Source organism: Platichthys flesus, chromosome 23 (assembly GCF_949316205.1).
Source record: "Platichthys flesus chromosome 23, fPlaFle2.1, whole genome shotgun sequence".
NCBI lineage: Eukaryota > Metazoa > Chordata > Actinopteri > Pleuronectiformes > Pleuronectidae > Platichthys > Platichthys flesus.
The window spans coordinates 7,844,426-7,861,042 of NC_084967.1; the positions used below are offsets into that span (position 1 = coordinate 7,844,426).

Here is a 16,617-nt window from a genome sequence, read left to right on the forward strand (position 1 = left end):
ATTGTCTCTGTAGCTTAACCTGTTGCTACCGTAAAAGGACAAGTAATGATTTGAGAAGTGAACTGTAGCTAGCATGAATTATCTAACAAATTAATAGCTTAAGCGCTTAATTTGCTAGCAGGAATTAGACTGATTCAACACTGTAGCTAGCATGGAATGATAAGCGGCTTTAGAGCCAGAGTTCGAGATATGCACAAATTCTGGCTAACATGTGTTTGTTATTAAAACTTTTTACAATTTCCTGAACTTGACACCTGCGACTTGTTGACACATTTGTCATGTTTTACTACATTTAGGACTTTAGTGGCTGTATTGAACATGTGCAGGCCTGTATAACACTGGGGGTGGTGGGGTGACACCAACTAAAACATTGCCTTATATTGCGGGCTAATCCCAGATGGAGCTGTGCACCACATTCAAATTGTGAATGTGTGGAGCCCTCGTTGTATTTTATTACATTTTAATCTCTAAATTCACAGATATGTGATATATATAATTTTGCGGTGGTAGTGGAGGCTTCTTCTCCACCACAAAGCGCCCTTCCCTCCAGGCTGACATCAGGTGAGGTCAAATCAGAGAATGGTGCTTTTTACCCCGCGGAAGGGGCCGGAGAAGAGAGGAGGGGGCCATTGAATAAACGATCCAACGCAGCCTGCTTTTTTGTGGATGTTCCACCGGGCTCTCGCCTTGTCTCTCTGCTTTAAGAGACACTAAATAAGCGGCTCGGTGGCGGCTCACGGGCTACCTGCTGTCCGCCCGGGCCGGTTGTATAACGGCCGTGTCACCTCAGCTGAACCCGACGCATCTGGTTCAGCGGCGGCGGCGCAGTCTGTTGCCCTATGTCCCCGTTGAACCGAGCTGCACGGCCGGCGAGAGAGAGGCAGCGAGGGGCGGGAGGAGAGGGAGGGGGACCACTCGTTTTATTTGTCCCGCTACAGCTGCTCTCTGGAAATTGTCCTCAACGTGACGATGTCTCCTGCATCTCAGTCGTCAAATATTGTCGCGTTGTGTGTGTCTCCCTTGCTCGCCATGAGACCAGACCCGCCACAGTCCAGGAGGCGTGTAGCCCACGGCGTTGGAGGAAGAGACCGTCCAACTTGAACTTGACTTTTATTGGTATGTAGTTTTATTTGTTACCTCTTTGTTTTTTTTTGTCGTGTACGTTTGCGTAGAAGTGTCTTTTCTCTAAGCGCACGGCCGTGTTTCCTCTAGGCTGGGTCACTGGATGTTCACGCTGTTGTGACTGAAACGATCCACGGTCCTCGGGGGAGAAGTTTTACAGGGTGCCGCTGAAAACAAGCGCTTTCGGACTAAGAGCTTAACAGCTTAACATAATCGTCTGTGAATTTGAAAACAAGTCGCGAACATCTTTCCAGCGCTTTAGCGAGGGAATGAAATGGACGCCGGGCAGCACATTTCTCCCTCCTGCGCTACAACAAGGAAAGAGAGATCGCCTCTGCGTGGCCCACTTTCCCTTCGCAGACACTGAGGCATAATCTTTCCCTTTGTCCCCGACGCAGGCACAGATACAGGCAGCATCACGTCGAGCCGGTGGGGGAAAAACATCCCCGCTCTCCAAGTGAGCAATTTGTAAGATTTCAGCAGAAACGTGCATTCAATTAGAAACGCGGCGCTGACCCTGTTCACCCCGAGATGATCAGTGTATGTAAGACATGAGAACATATGGTGGAGCTGTGTGGTTTCCACTGATGTGTCACTGTGGTTTCCCTCAGAGAAGTTTCTGATGAAATTAATTCTTTGAAATCTGAGAGGAGCAGACTCCGCAGTAGCTCAGTGTATTTTTTGATGGTTAGAATGGTTGTTTCCTGGCTGCTTTTCAGGTGTGCTGTGAGCTTAAATATCAAGTATTTAAATATAAAAAAAAGACAATTAATTTAGTTCATTTGAGAAATTAAATTGATTGAACGTAGGTTTCCACATTAGAGAACAAAATAAAAGTTTTGAAGTTCTTATCAAGTTCACTATATAGCTTAAATCTTCTTGTGGTTATAGATGATAATTGCACATTTCCATAAAAAATGATTAAATATGAGCCGTCATCTTGCTCCGAGCAACAAGAGCAAAACGCTCGGGTGCTCTTAAAATCATAAAAATATTATTGTTTACAATGGAATCACATTGTTTTTTCCATTTTATTATCTGAACTGTCTTTATGTGAACTTGGGACATTGTCTCTTTTTAGTTTAGTTGTATAAGATCATGCCACAGCTATTGTTCATGCCTAAGATAACTTCTACCCACAGCACATCTACACCTTATGCTCGGGACAAGTCCCAAGTTTAAAATACCGAATACTCTCATACTGCACTTATCAGTTTATCTTTAGGATTCGTTAATCCTTTGAGATCATCAGTCATCCTGCATGTATTTCGCTTTGTATGTATGTGTGTACGTGTGTGTCTTCATCTGCAGGTTGGCTGCCTTGATAAGGTTCTGTTCGTACCGGAGTGTCAATGGAAATTGCAACGCAGCAGTGTTTCCCAAGATGAGATGTGTGTTGGCTGACAGAGACATGGTGTTGTGTGATTACCACGTTGTCTGTTTTTCTCACCCTTCAGCTGGAAGGAAGAACTTAACTGTCAAAAGCTGGAATATGAACTGGGTCACATCGACCTTTTGGCCGCAGCCCTTGGTCGTAAATAAAGCTCTATTATGTGATGTATTAATAAGCTGATATTGCATCTTGTTGCTTAAAACACAGACTACCTTATAAACAGGAAGATGCCATGTATATTTGAGAAAATGGAGCAGAAACACAGGTTTTCCTCAGACAATGGTCCAAGTCAAATTTTTCTTAGTTAGTGGGACAGGAGAGCACACGGCTAGTGGGAAAAATGGCGATATTATTGTCTGATTAAACCTGCCACCCTGGTGCTGCAAGCCCCTCGTCGTGGGCAGTGGCCGATATAGAGGAGAAGAGAGACCTGGATTCACTCTTATCTCCTCTCAATTGCTTTCAGAACACTTTCATCCTCTGTCCCAACTTTCCCTCCCACTCTCTCATATCTCAATTGATTGAAACCTTAAACGGCGATATTGGTCATAAAGCAATCCAGCCTTTCTATGAATAGTTGATTGGATGTGATTACGATGCAGTGTGTTGTTTCTTTAAGGGCATTTCAGGTCAGAGGGCGGGAGGTGTGTGTGGGGAGGGGGGGGTGCTGGTGCGGCGCGTGCACGGCTGATACTGCAGTGTGGTGTGTTGCGCTGTCCCGTTCCTGTCCTGAGCAGCGTTGTGGAGGCGCACAGAGACTCCTGTCACTCCCTAATCAGGTCATCAGGCATTTTGAGAATGTGAGCACGTACTGCTTTGGTCTCGTCCCGAGAAGAGACTTAAAAGGTGTCTCTGTTAGCCTCTTTTAGATACGCATCATTTATTTTTATTGTGTGTGCCTGAGCCACCTTGTCATGTTCTAATCTGCACAGATGGAGGGTGAATTAACAGTCGAGCAGTGGGCGTCTGTCAGATTATTTCAGTTTTTTACGGTATACACAATGCGGCGAGCTATGATTTGGTAGCATAGAGTGTAGCTAGTGTATATTTTCAAGTGCAGCCAGGGCAGTTGTGTGTGTAAGTGTTTGTTGATCTGGTTTTGCTTTTGCTGTCCCCACCAAACACTTCACGTTTTAAATCTCTGCGCATCTCAGTGCAGGGCATTTAAGTGCTTGACCTAATTTCTCTGGCAGCAAAGAATCCACTCTAGTGAAGGCCTTCCTCTGTGTGTATTTGTCCGTGTGTGCATGCATGCGCGTAGCTCTGGGTGTTTCCTCCTTGCCTTTCTAACAGGAAGCTGATGTTGAGTTCAACTGAGGACAGGGAAAAGGCCTTTTCTTTCCACTGTGAATCATTTGAGAGCGAGAGAAAAAAATGAAAAAAAAGGAGAGGGGAGGAAAAAAAGAGACCAGGCCGCTGCATTGATTCAACCCTCTGCAATCTGCCCTGCTTTTCTCTCATTTTCTGTTTTCCCCTCCCTCTTCCTCTACATTCTCTATACCATATTGTCCTATCTTGTCCTTTTTTCACACCTATTTAGTTTCATTTCTAGTTCGACTGATGTTGGATAGAAGGCAGTGTTCTGCAGGGAATCTACGAGTTTATGGAGAGTTCAAGAGTCCTGTGAGAACGTGGGGAGGGAGGGAGGGCCAGAGGAAAGGAGAGACGAAAAGCAAATGAAGCAGAGCTCTGTGGGGAGCAATGCAGGTTCTTCCGGTTCAGTTTTACCGTACCCACAGTAAAAAGAGTCTGCCTGCGTTATGTACTTAGGGGGGAAAAAAAACATAAAACACCTACACAAACTGGTTTTATTAAAGCCAATGTTGAGGAACTGTGAAGGATTCTGAGTCCCTTTGTATTCCCTAAAAGTGGGGTATGGAAAGAGCAGGCGCCAGAAATATCTGACAAACCCTTCTGGGCGAGAGATAAATGGCTAAAATATTAATATTGAATATCATTTTACTGGCAGAACAAAACTTTGGTTTTGAAGGTCACTGAGATTAAATTTGCTCTCAGTCACGTTTCATGTCGAGAAATGCTTGTTCCAAGAACCAAAAACAGGCCAAGGGAAATGTTATAAATGTTTAAATAGCATGACCTAAACCCGAGGTGTGGATAATCTCATCTTCAAGGTTTGGTTTACATATTGCAGGGAAAGGGTTTTTTGGAGTGGGGGAATTAAATGAGACCAGATATTGTAACTGAAACCACCTACTAAACCTTTTTTATTTGCTCGCAAAATATTTAACTGTTTGGGTTTTATGTCTGCAATATTGAACTACAGCATAGCTGCTATAGTACGACAGGAATACCTATATTTCGGCAGTTGAGAAGCAGAACCGTACTGTTCATGGAGAAATGCGGTGGCAGTTTCGTTGCTTTATTTCTTGACAGTATACAGACGTTTGTATCAATACAGCAGAGGCAGATTTGCTCTGATAACTTCTCCATTTAAGTCTGTGTCTTATCCACATTCCCATGAGCCTGACTCAGTCAGAGCTGTGGCTGACTTTGTGCTCTGACCTTCGTAAAGGGCAGAGAGTGAATCAGTGAAGTGTTTTATTGTAATACTCACTGAATGGACACAATTTCTTCATGATAAATGTCTGCTCCTTTAAAAGAGATAAAATGATCCGTTTCTTTTTTTCAGTACGGACACTGATCCTGATATCTGGGCTTTGGGTATCAGCCGATACAGATTACTGATCTGATACCAGTGTGTAATTAATAAGCTGTGTGGAAGACTGGGATCATTCTTTTTATGAGTATATTAACATCGGGCTTGACTTAAATCCAAATTTTCTAACTTTGTAAACAAAATACAACTAATAAATACATATATATTTAATGTACCGTTAATTTACATAATAATCAATTGTGCACCAAGCTCTACGGCGATTACAATTAACATGTAAATCTGCACTTCAGCAACGAAGCGATCAGTAATTAAAATTCCAGTTTGAAACAATAGAACCATAAATTGAGAACTAACTATCAACATTAAGTCACAATGAAGCCACAGGCTAGTGCAATTAATATAAAATCACACAAGTCATGGCAACAAGTAATTTGCTAAAAACAAAACTTTCAAAGTGAATGTGCTCCTTACTATATTATCTGAGCTCTCCTCTTTAGCTAAATGTACAGGTGTTCTGGTGAGCTGCTGACACACAATGTAATACGTAGACGTAAAAAAAGAATAACATGAGATGCAGCTGTGTGAGTCAGTATAGAACCAAAACCCAGTGTCAGTATTCCGTCTTTGCATCCCAACTCCTGCATGAACTTCATTTCATTTGTCTTAAAAAAGATATGTAATGCTTCTTATTCTATACATTGAATCCGTTGTGTTATCATAGATTGAAATAAGAAACTCAATAATCATCACTGATACTGAAAGATTAGGTTTCAAAGAAGATGAATGAACTCAAGCTGATTTTGTGCCCAACGCCGCTGACATGCATCGGCAGAAATGTTCAACTAAGAATGTCCTGTACTTCTGTTGTACTGGCACAAGCTGTGGGAGAACGACCTGCAACCAAACCGCGCTCCACACGCCCTAATCAATCACAGCTCTTGATCAGTGTTAACAGTCCAGGTCGAAACAGCCGAGCTGTGACCTTCCATCCTTTTCAATTTGCGAATTGAATTTTGTTCCTGTGTCTTTTTTTTTTTTTTTTTGGGTGCAGGTCAACAGAGGACAAATGTGGATGTGGAACAACAACTTCTCAGACTCTAAAAACCACGTGAGTAAACTGGGACTGTAACACACACACAAATTTCCTCTGAGGCTGTGTATGGAAGTATATGGGCAAAGACAAAGTTTATGTTGCCTTATTATGCTTCTTCAGCAAGATGCTGATTATTTGTTTGATTATTAAATGCACATATGTTGGCACCTTAATTTGAATTTTGCATTAATTGGCATGCCATATCTATTAGAATATATAAGGAACTTACTAGGTTATACTAAGTAAAAAATTTAATAGAACTGAAAAATCTATGATTTTTATCTATAGAATTCAGGCAGAAGACATCATTCCACAGTGTGTGCAGTAACACCATTAGCACTCTGACTTTACTGATAAAGGTAAAAGATTCCTACCTTTAAGTTTATGAGCAGTGTTACTGAGTAGAAGTATAGTTTTATTAATTTTATCATAATGGATAATATATCTAACATGACTCTGAGAACAAATAAACCAATTTTTATTTTCTTCCAAGAAGTTGACAGAATTACTTCCATGACTCATGCTGTAGTCATGGAATTTAGGCAATTTGACAAAGGGATATTAAGTGTTTTCTTTTGCTCATAAAGAAAAGTGTCAGTTTTCACTATACGTTTGTGACAGCAGTGTTAAATGATAAATTAATTCTTGACAAAAATACTCATAACTCAAAAACACCACCTGTCCCTGGCCAGGGTTAAATCCTGGTTGCAGCTATTGTATCATGTTTGTTTTAACTTGCATGGGCTACCAGATGGGTGGAGTTTACCGGTGCTGTATAATTCCAGTAGTGCAAGATCAATAACAGGCTCAGAAAAGTTCACTGGGTTCACTGACGCAGCTCGAAACCTGATGTTCCTCTACATCTAAAGTAAGAAACAACCCCTACTCCTCACAGTCACATACAAACTATGTTTTGTATGTAGGACTTCACTGGAGCCACAGCATTTAATTCTTGTATTGAATGAAGCCTGCTGTCATTTTGATATCCCATCATTGCATATAATAGAACAATTCTGCATGTCTCTCACATCAGTTTGTACCCTTTCCCTGTGATTCATCTTGACATAATGACAAGTATGTTTGGAAACATTAGGAGCTTCACTAGAATATGAAATTAATTTCTGTGGCTTCGAGGGATCAGGCGCTGGATTTACTTGTGACTGATTGAGTGAGACGGAATAGGATCCTTAAAAGTTTTATTTTGTTGTGGCAGCTGCTTTTTCCTGTGTGTTCATAGTTGAAATTCGACTCGAGTGCACATCAGCTCTTCTGTCTTGTCCAGCGTGATAAATGATAATATGCATCAAATAGTTTTTTTAAGTATAAAAGTCAGATCAAATTATTGATTAAAGCAGGATTTTGTCTTATGATTTTTAGTTTTGCATGGTTAAAAGAGTTTAACTTTTTCACATTTGAAATATTTAATGAAAGCTTCAATTGTTAAAGTAAATACTAGGAGACAGATAGGGGGTAGAAAGTTGAACAAATGTTATGTGGTGTATAATAGAAATAGCTTCCGTAGTAATACAGACCAAAAGTAAATGTTATGCCTCTACTTATACTGACTATCAAATAAAGCAAAATCTACAAAAGTTATATGAATATATTATAAATCCAAAATGACACGTTCTTCTTCTTGTTTTTTAAAAGTCTTCCATTCATTGTGTTGATCTGTGTAACAAGTTGCTCAGACCCACAAAACAAGCTTTAACAGTCAATAAAAACTGTTAGTAAACTGCTCGACTGAAGTCTGGCTCTGTGCTAGAAAACTGGAATCACACAGAAGTATCCTAACAGAGAGGTGGGAAAGGTGCTTTGTTGCTTCTTTTCTCATGCTTTTTGCAGAAAATACACTAGAACATCCTTTAGGAAAGATATTGCCACCCCAAACTGTGGCAGCAACATTTATCAATAAAATTCACAGTGGCATAATAACGTAGCCGATAGTCGTTCTTATCCTAACTCGTTCCTCTTTCCATGACCTCATGGTGTTTTCCATCAAGGTCAAAAGTGTTTCGTAAAGGAAATGTTTTTTTATTTTTACTATTCGACCGTAGCTTAGTTGTCACCTCTCTCTCTCTGGCGTTTCTCTTCCCTCTCCTCTTCCTCTGTCCTTCTCTCTGCAGAGGTATGGCTCATGTGGGACCTCTGCAGGTGTTGCGTCACACACTGCACGGTTGACCGAGAGTAGGATACGTTTATTTGTCTTGCAAAGCTTACAACTGAAAAAGCTAAAATGGAAGTTTCCTAGAATGAAAAAAAACCTAAAGAGTTTATTAATACATACAATAGCAGTTCAATTTGTGTAACATTATGGACTTATATAACAAAATTTAATGTCAAATTTAATGCCCAGAAAAACTTATGTTGCTTTCATTTTTGATGAAATTCTCTAATTAAATTAATCCAGACAAAAGTAGTAAAATCTATTCAGCCAATTAAAAGAGAAGTGATTTAGAGTCAACTGTTTCATAGAAATATTATTAGAGCTTAAACAGATGAGGTCTTCTACTGCAAAATACAATGTCATATTTTGCTCATTCAAATGAATAGTGAGTTAGGTGTTTGGTTTCACGATGTACTGGGATCGATAGATAAAGGACTCTTGTTGGTTGGTTTTTCGTCCCACCACACACATCAGTACTTTTGGAAATAACCCTTCATTTAATAGAACTGGTTTAGTGAAGGTCCAGTAGGCAGCGTCCCTCCAATCAGGTGTTGTCCAGAAGTGATGGTATGAACCATCCCCAGCCTTCTGCTAATCTCATATTTGGATAGAAGGGATTGAACAGAGAGCCATCCATGACACCCAAAAACCTACTGTGCTGTATACTGTCAAAAACATTATTCTCTCAGTAGTATCAGTTTAAGATTGTCACATTTACAGTCAGATGAGCTGAAGAAGATCCGAGCCTCTCCCCTGTACGCATATATACGACACCATATTTCATTTAAAGGTGGTTTGTTTGGCATTTTAATGGATATTTTCATCCCGGAGCCTCCCACCCACAGTGCCTCGACGTCTTTCATTTTTAGCATCAGAGGCTGCGTTTTACGTGCAGAAGAATTTTGTTTTTGTAACCCAGTTGACCAAGTTGTGGGCTGACTCATTCAAATCTCCCATCTCCTTTGGAATAGCTCTTTTTCATGATTATGGAAAACCTCAACTGGGCTGTCTGGCTTTCTTCCATTTCTGTGGCATGTAAATACCCTACTCACATTTTAGCAACCAAATGTATACATCTGCATTATTGAAAAATTAAATATTGCTTTACAATTAATATTTCATAATCTTTTATAGGGTTCTTTGTTATTTAATATTTCTATTTGAGATAACCACTATACTATACTTCTTCTCCTCTCTTCTGTCTTTCCTGCTTGGTGTCTCTCCCCATTTCTTATTCTATACCCCGTGGGCAGATTTAAAAAGGAGGATATGATGTAAGCCACATGGACACACTGAGTATCCTTGCAAAGGCCAAGGTGGATTAAGCAGTGTCTGATTATCAAGTATGACTGGTGCTATGCTTGATAACAGTGCGTGTCCACTGGCATTTATAGTCAAAAACTATTTGATAGGAGATAATTATAGGGTTCAAAGCAGTATAACAGTATTAATGAATTAGTTAGGGCAGAGGTGTGAGGTAACTTGTGTGTTGATGTGCGTCTGCATGTGCGTGTGCATGTGTGTGTGTTTGTGCTCATGAAGGAGAAGTAATGAGAGTGGATGGTTTCTCTCCACCAGACAACCAAAATGAACTGTGCAATGGCTAAAAGAATCTGTCTCTCTGGTTCTCTCAGTCTGGGGCCTGCCTCCCCCCCTCAACAGAGCGCTTGGCCACTGCTGCATTGTGGTTCCGGGGCCTCATTTCAATGGGCCTTTAGTATTTTGTGTGAACAAGTCAGCGCCATTTGCATTTGTTCCAGTCACAAAGGTTTAACAGGTCAATAGGGACTCCCTGGCAGAAAACTAACACACTAGGGTACCTTTTTTTCCTCCCTCCCCTCACGTCGCCTCCATCGCTGGGGTTTTCAGGCTCCCAGCTGGCTTGTCCTGGTTGTATATTACTCAAGCATGTGGGGTTTACAGTATCTATGTATGTATGAGGGTGTGTGTGTGTTTTAGGACATGATTGGTGATGAGAGGGTGTCAGGGTCAGAAAAGAAGAGCTAATACTCTCCAGGCTGTTTAGACAAAAGTTTAATTAACATACAACCTATAGTAGGAGCTTGTTTGAATGACAGACGGTGTTTGTGTGTGTGTGCGAGAGAGGGTAGACTCTTTGTCTCAGACACACAACCTTAATAACATTTCTTTAACAATACCAGACCATGTGGGAGCTCATTGCACCTCACCATCAACAACAAGTGTGATGGCAGCACACAGGATCATTGTGTCAATAATAGTCATGAACGTTAAAACTTAGTTTGAAATTATATTTTATCCCTTCTCATCTCTGAGAATTTGACACATTATGTCTCATGTTTTGTTTGTAGAGGCTAACAAATTACTTTTTTTTCTTTTTAGCTTTGTTATTATTCATAATGAAAACTAGTGGAAGCCAACGGATGAAATATGTTGAGCTAGCTTATAGCTAGCAGGGCCCATATTCTGTAAAAAGGGCACTGACTTTGCCGACATGCAGTTTTTCAATTCAGTGACTAGTGGCGGGGTTAGTAGGCATGTTAAGTACAAACAAATAGACAAAAATGTACAAAAGGAAAAGTATAAGTACCGCATTTACCCGTCTTCTCAAGTAAGTAGGTACTTGCTTTTAAATATTAAAAGGAAGTACTTGCCGAATAAAGCCTATTCTCAAATGCAGCAGTCTGCTTCATCATTATGGCAAAGTCTTGGTGCTGCTGCTGCTGCAGGAGCCGGCAGTGTCTGATGTTAACTTCCGAGTATGGACAGTGAACCAATTCCCCTCTCGGGATTGATTACTCTCAAGACTATTTAAACTTATAACTTGATGTTTTGTAAAAATATTGGAGTAGAAAGTACAGATATTTGCTGATGCAGTGAAAGACTGCAGATATAAATCCACTGGAAACTAATGAAAAATATATTTAATTATCGTAAATGTACTTCATTACTTGCCACAGCTGTCAATGACTGCCAACACAGAAGCATGTTTGAAGCACCAATTCTAGAACATATTTAGAAAAATTGAAACAAAGGCTGTTTCTGTGTTTCTTTTTTTGGACAACATTTTGAGAAGACACAGTATCCTCTCATTAAAGATTGATTGTCATTTTTGGGAGGACGGCAGAATTGACTTGTCATGGTTCTGTTTTCTCCTGCGTGTAGCCTCTGTTGTTCACTTGGGGCTTTCAACATCCATAACCCAAAACAGCCACACGGATCATTTTTGTACGATATGCTTATATATAATGATATTTTTAAAAAGTTAATTTAGTCAAAAGCAGTGGGTAGTTGAGAATAATGCAGCTCCTCTGCAGCATATCCATCCACTTCATGTGGGTTGTAAGTGCAGTCATGGCTGCGGGGTCTGTTAGTTCTCACAGAGATTGTCCTGCATTTAAAAAGTCAGCAGCCGCCCCCTCTTCACAGCCAGGTGTGCTGCTGAAGGGTTCTCAGGTAGGACAGAGAACACCCAACCTGCTCACTCACTCTGGGTGAGAGGATCCACCTGAGTGGCTCATGAGTGAATAGACTGGAAAGCTTCAGTGTTAGACTACAAATGGTGTTGCTTATTGTATATATCCATTTTCATAATTATGAGTAATGGAAAGATATAAAAAATGACCCTTCTAATCATTACAATTGGTTAGGGTTTTAATAAGTGTGGCACAATTATTATGATCTCAGTAACTTCCCCTCACAGGCTTCTTGTGTATAATGTGGTGCAGAGTGAAATGTGTCATTGACCATTTAAATCTTAAGAAAGAAAAGTATTAGTGTTTCACAACGTGCAGTATATGTATGTATGAATACATTTCTGCAGTAAAAAGTGGTTGAGGGCAGACAATTCTTTTTTATAGATAAAAACTATTTCACTCTCAGGAGACTTGGATGTAAAGTTCTATATTTTAGTGTTAGTTAGTTAAGTTAGTTTCTAGGCAGTTGCTAGTTTAATCACTGTGTGTGTACACTGTACACCTACATGTACAATATAAGGAGCTTGTCTTAGTTACTTGGCGCACGTCGCATAAATATAGCAAGATATTCAGACGAACATAGATGGTTAAAACACTCATCGTTTGTATTTATATCAGAGTATTCAATTGACAGCAGAAGAGCGACAATTCAAACATGTTGTGGCCGACCTGGAGTAAAAGCCATGCTTACAATTCTGCTCCTGCCGTGCTGATGCCAACCCGCCCGACCGCCTCACTGTGCTCACCTCTCCTCTTTAGAGCAGTGTGACCCATTATCTGCAATTTCTGTTCCATTATTATCTTTTAAAACCTGCTACACAGAAAGAAAAGTGTGAGCCGCAGCGTCAGGTGCTACAAGCTGCTAGCTACAGGCCTGTAGCCAGGCCCAGAGAGCCAGACCTGGCAGCTCCGAGGCTGCGACGTGTGAAACGCTGCACACAAAGGAGCTCGCTCCATCTGTATGCACCCTACATAGGCAGGCTTTTGTTGCAGCCGACAGGCACATGACTGCTAGCATCTTAACCCCTGAGAGCCAGCGTCTCCTTTCCCCTCTCACCAGACTGCACACTGCAGCAGACACCACAGTGTGTTTATGGAGATTTATGTGTTTTGTATTTTTGTGAAAACATTTCAAACCTTAAAACTGTCTGGAAAATATATTCAAGAAGAAATGATTATTACGGATACATTTTAGTATCAATAAAGTTTAAATTCTCATGTGTTCATGTCCAGGCTAAACTTAGTTAAACCAAAATGAATGTCATACATTGTTTGACGAATGGATAAGGGCTACGTTTTTAACAATGATTTGAGGTTAATATTGAGGTCAGCCATGAATAGAAAAGGAGCAGAGAACAAAACCCCTAAAAAGTGTTAAGTGTTTTCACATGAAATGTATGTAAAAATATGCAGATTAGTGTTTTCTGTATTGCTGTACGGATTTAACAACAATTATGAAGCTCAGATTTGCGATAGTTTCCCATTTCTGCCTTTCTGATAACTGGAGGACAACTTTGCTTATTTGTCTGTACATTTTGCTTGAAGTTGTGTAGGGACAGTTCAGAAATGAGTCCGCAGCTTCCCACTGGGAGACAGCTCTGTAAAAATCCAATTAAAGATAAATCACAGGCATCAAGTCTCTATGGCTGCAGCAGTTAGGCGATGCTCTGACCTATTATAACTCTTTATTTTCAATTTTAGCGTGCTACATGCACGTCCTTGAGTGGATCATTAAGTTCACACTCTGTGTCACGTTTTTCTTATCAAACCACAACCAGCAGTAAAAGTATACAAATTATCTCCTAATTTAATAGAATTTACTGATAAAACTCAGATAAATAGACACGTGAATAATATCACTTTGTGTAAACCAGACTTGTGCATGTGTGTGTGAAGCAGAGAGAATGTGTGTGCATACTCGTGCTAGATATGAAGTCAAACAAACACTCGCGATTGACACGAACATACTGTCACTGGGTGAGAGTATGTGTCGTATGTGTCCGATTTTTTTAAATGAGGAGAACAGAGGGAAAATCAGAGGCACAGGAAGGACAGAGATTTTGTAGTTAAAAAAACTACACACATACACACATACACCACCACCACTGACATCCTTGTATGAAATGTGGGTGTACGGTCCTGTTGGGGGCTGGGGTGCGAATGGCTGATATCTGGGCTGAGCTAGGTCATGCCAGGACCATCCAGGCTGCAGTGTCTCTGTGACGTGGCATTAAAGCAGAACCGACAGCAGGTCCGAACCCTTTAAGAGGTAGTACCACTCCCTGAGAGTCCCACAGACCAGTTTGTGAGTCTTGTTTTATAAGAACCGAAAAACAATTGTTTATATATGTGGAATGGACCCTGAAATATGACTAGTAAGTAGAAAGGCAGCAAGAGGAGTGCGTGTGTGTTTGCGTGTGTGTGTGTGTGTGTGTGAGGTGCGATCTTCGAATATGAAAAATATGTCTAAAATTAGGTATTTTATAAAAAATATGCCTTTCTGCTGTTTGTAATATACCATCTTTTTATGCTCTGTTAAAACAAGCTAACCAAAGTAAGACTGAGCTAAAAAATGAGACATTTTTAGATGAAATGTTTCAGCCTAAAGAGCACTTGACTTCATATTTGTAGCATTTTCCTGTGTCCACTAGCATTGTCGAACATTGCGACGGCTCAAACAAAATCTAAATCTATTTAACGCAATGAATAACATTTTGGATTGCAGCTTTAATTTAGTCATACATTCTTTTTTTTTTAAATCATATTCACAGTTATGACAAATAATGGAGAAAAAGGCTGCTTTGCCAAGGATCAGGGTGGCGTCTCTTTGTCCCCTGGATAAACATCCCTGTAATTACATATTTTGAATGTCCTAGAGATGGGCAATCTATTCTGTGAGCTAAATTAGAAACCAAACTTTTCCAATAAACCTGACATATCCAAAATGACCTAGAAGGGGGAATCTCATGGTTAACTGAAAGTAGGACAGTGATTCTCCCAAAGCACTGCCCTTGCTTTAATGAGAGATGAGCTACAAAAAAAGGAGGAATCATGAGGCTGTCAAAGTGCTGCTGTTTGGGATTTATTGTCTGTTTAAAAAAAAGAAAACTGCTCAGGACACTTGTGTGGAGCGAATGCAGGTCCACTTCATCTCTCCACTTTTCCAACCTTTGCTCTGCAGCCGAATGTGCTCCCTCCACACAGAGACGCTGGGTTTTCAGAGGTGAGTGGCTTAATGATTATCGAAGAAATGCGTCTGAATCAAAGTGCTCGGTTAGTGCCCTTGATAAGTTTAAACCGTGTTCGCAAAACACACTGAGAATGTTATTCTGACCTTGCAGACTTCTTTGTTTATTTAGTGTTTCGGTTAGATACTCTACACTCCTGTATATGATAAAATACAGCTTTAATTTTTTTTTTTTTAATGTGAAGACATTTAATACATGTAGTTAATTCTCCACGAATCTTACATTTTAAAATGAATTAATGAAAACATCTTTTCATCAGATCAGAGTAATTTACAGTCATATTGCATCTTATTACACACACACACACAATGTCTGCAAGTTCTATCATTTTAGATGCATAAATGGTCACTTGCATAAATGTTTTTTATTATTTCATCTATTTAAAGTGATTTAAATGTTTTCATTGGAGTAAATTGTGATTGCTGGATTACAGCCTTCTCAAGAAACGTTACTAAGTGGAGAAATCTCTATTCCTTTTTTAAAAGTTAAAATCTGAAACTAAAGCTTCAGTAGTTTATAAAATAGCCACGTCATAATTTGAAATCAATAATAATAATAATGTAATTTCGAATATCGATTGATGCTGATAAAGTAAAAAAAAAAAGGAGAGCTCTCTTTTCATCTTTGCCACTTGATTTTCCAGAGTTCCGCTCATGAAAATGGGTCAGAATTAAATTCATAATGAAATTCTGTCTGACAATTAGCAGAAAAAAGTGATCATCAGTTTGTTGTTTAAATTTTTTTTTCAGGATCAAGGTTACACCTTGGGGCAAAAAGCCAAAGAAACCCATGTTATTTTTTGAGTTTTATCCTTTAGGTTACATTTTAATTTAGAATTGCTTTTTTCAACCTTTTCTTTTAAACTAAACCAATATATTATGTCAAGTATTTTTTCCAATGACTTCATAAATGTATTCAGTGTTTAAAAAAAAGTTTCAGTAACAGTAAAAAAGCTGTTCAGAATTTTGCCTATTCACTGCACTGAAGGCAGTTTATACTGTTTTACATTATGATTAATGAATCACTGTGTGGCTTTTATTTTTACTCTTAATTAATTATACTGTCCCTTCATATAAAAATTGTATATATATTGTATATACATATATGTATATATATATATATTCTCACACACACACACACACACACACACACACTTACTCACTAACACATTTGAATTGTCTTTTCTTGTTTTCATTATCAGCATATCCGTTTATATTTGAAGAGAAAGAAATGCTCAAATAGTTTGCATTCTTTTACCTTCATAAATAATTATGCTTCACATTTTTGTAAACTTTAAAATACCTGAAATAATTTTTTTTTCCCAACCATCTGATAAGCTTCACAAAACAACTTTTAAATACAATATGAACGAATCAAACAAAACAAAGACAGACTCTTGTTTCTCGTCCCTTACACACTGCACAGGGTTAAATTCTGTGTGTTTAGAACTCAAGTAACCGAAGAAGTAAAGAAATGTATCTCCTACAAGTCTTTGTACAAT

General features: G+C 39.4%; 1 long non-coding RNA gene across 1 annotated transcript in view; it reads left to right on the forward strand.

Annotated features, from left to right (window-relative positions):
• Positions 1-654: 654 nt before the first annotated feature.
• Positions 655-16,617, forward strand: part of LOC133948991 (uncharacterized) — a 29,633-nt gene continuing 13,670 nt past the window's right edge. Inside the window, exons 1-2 of the long non-coding RNA XR_009920112.1 lie at positions 655-1,116; positions 6,205-6,261. This is a non-coding gene — a long non-coding RNA (uncharacterized LOC133948991). The remainder of the gene's footprint in view (positions 1,117-6,204; positions 6,262-16,617) is intronic.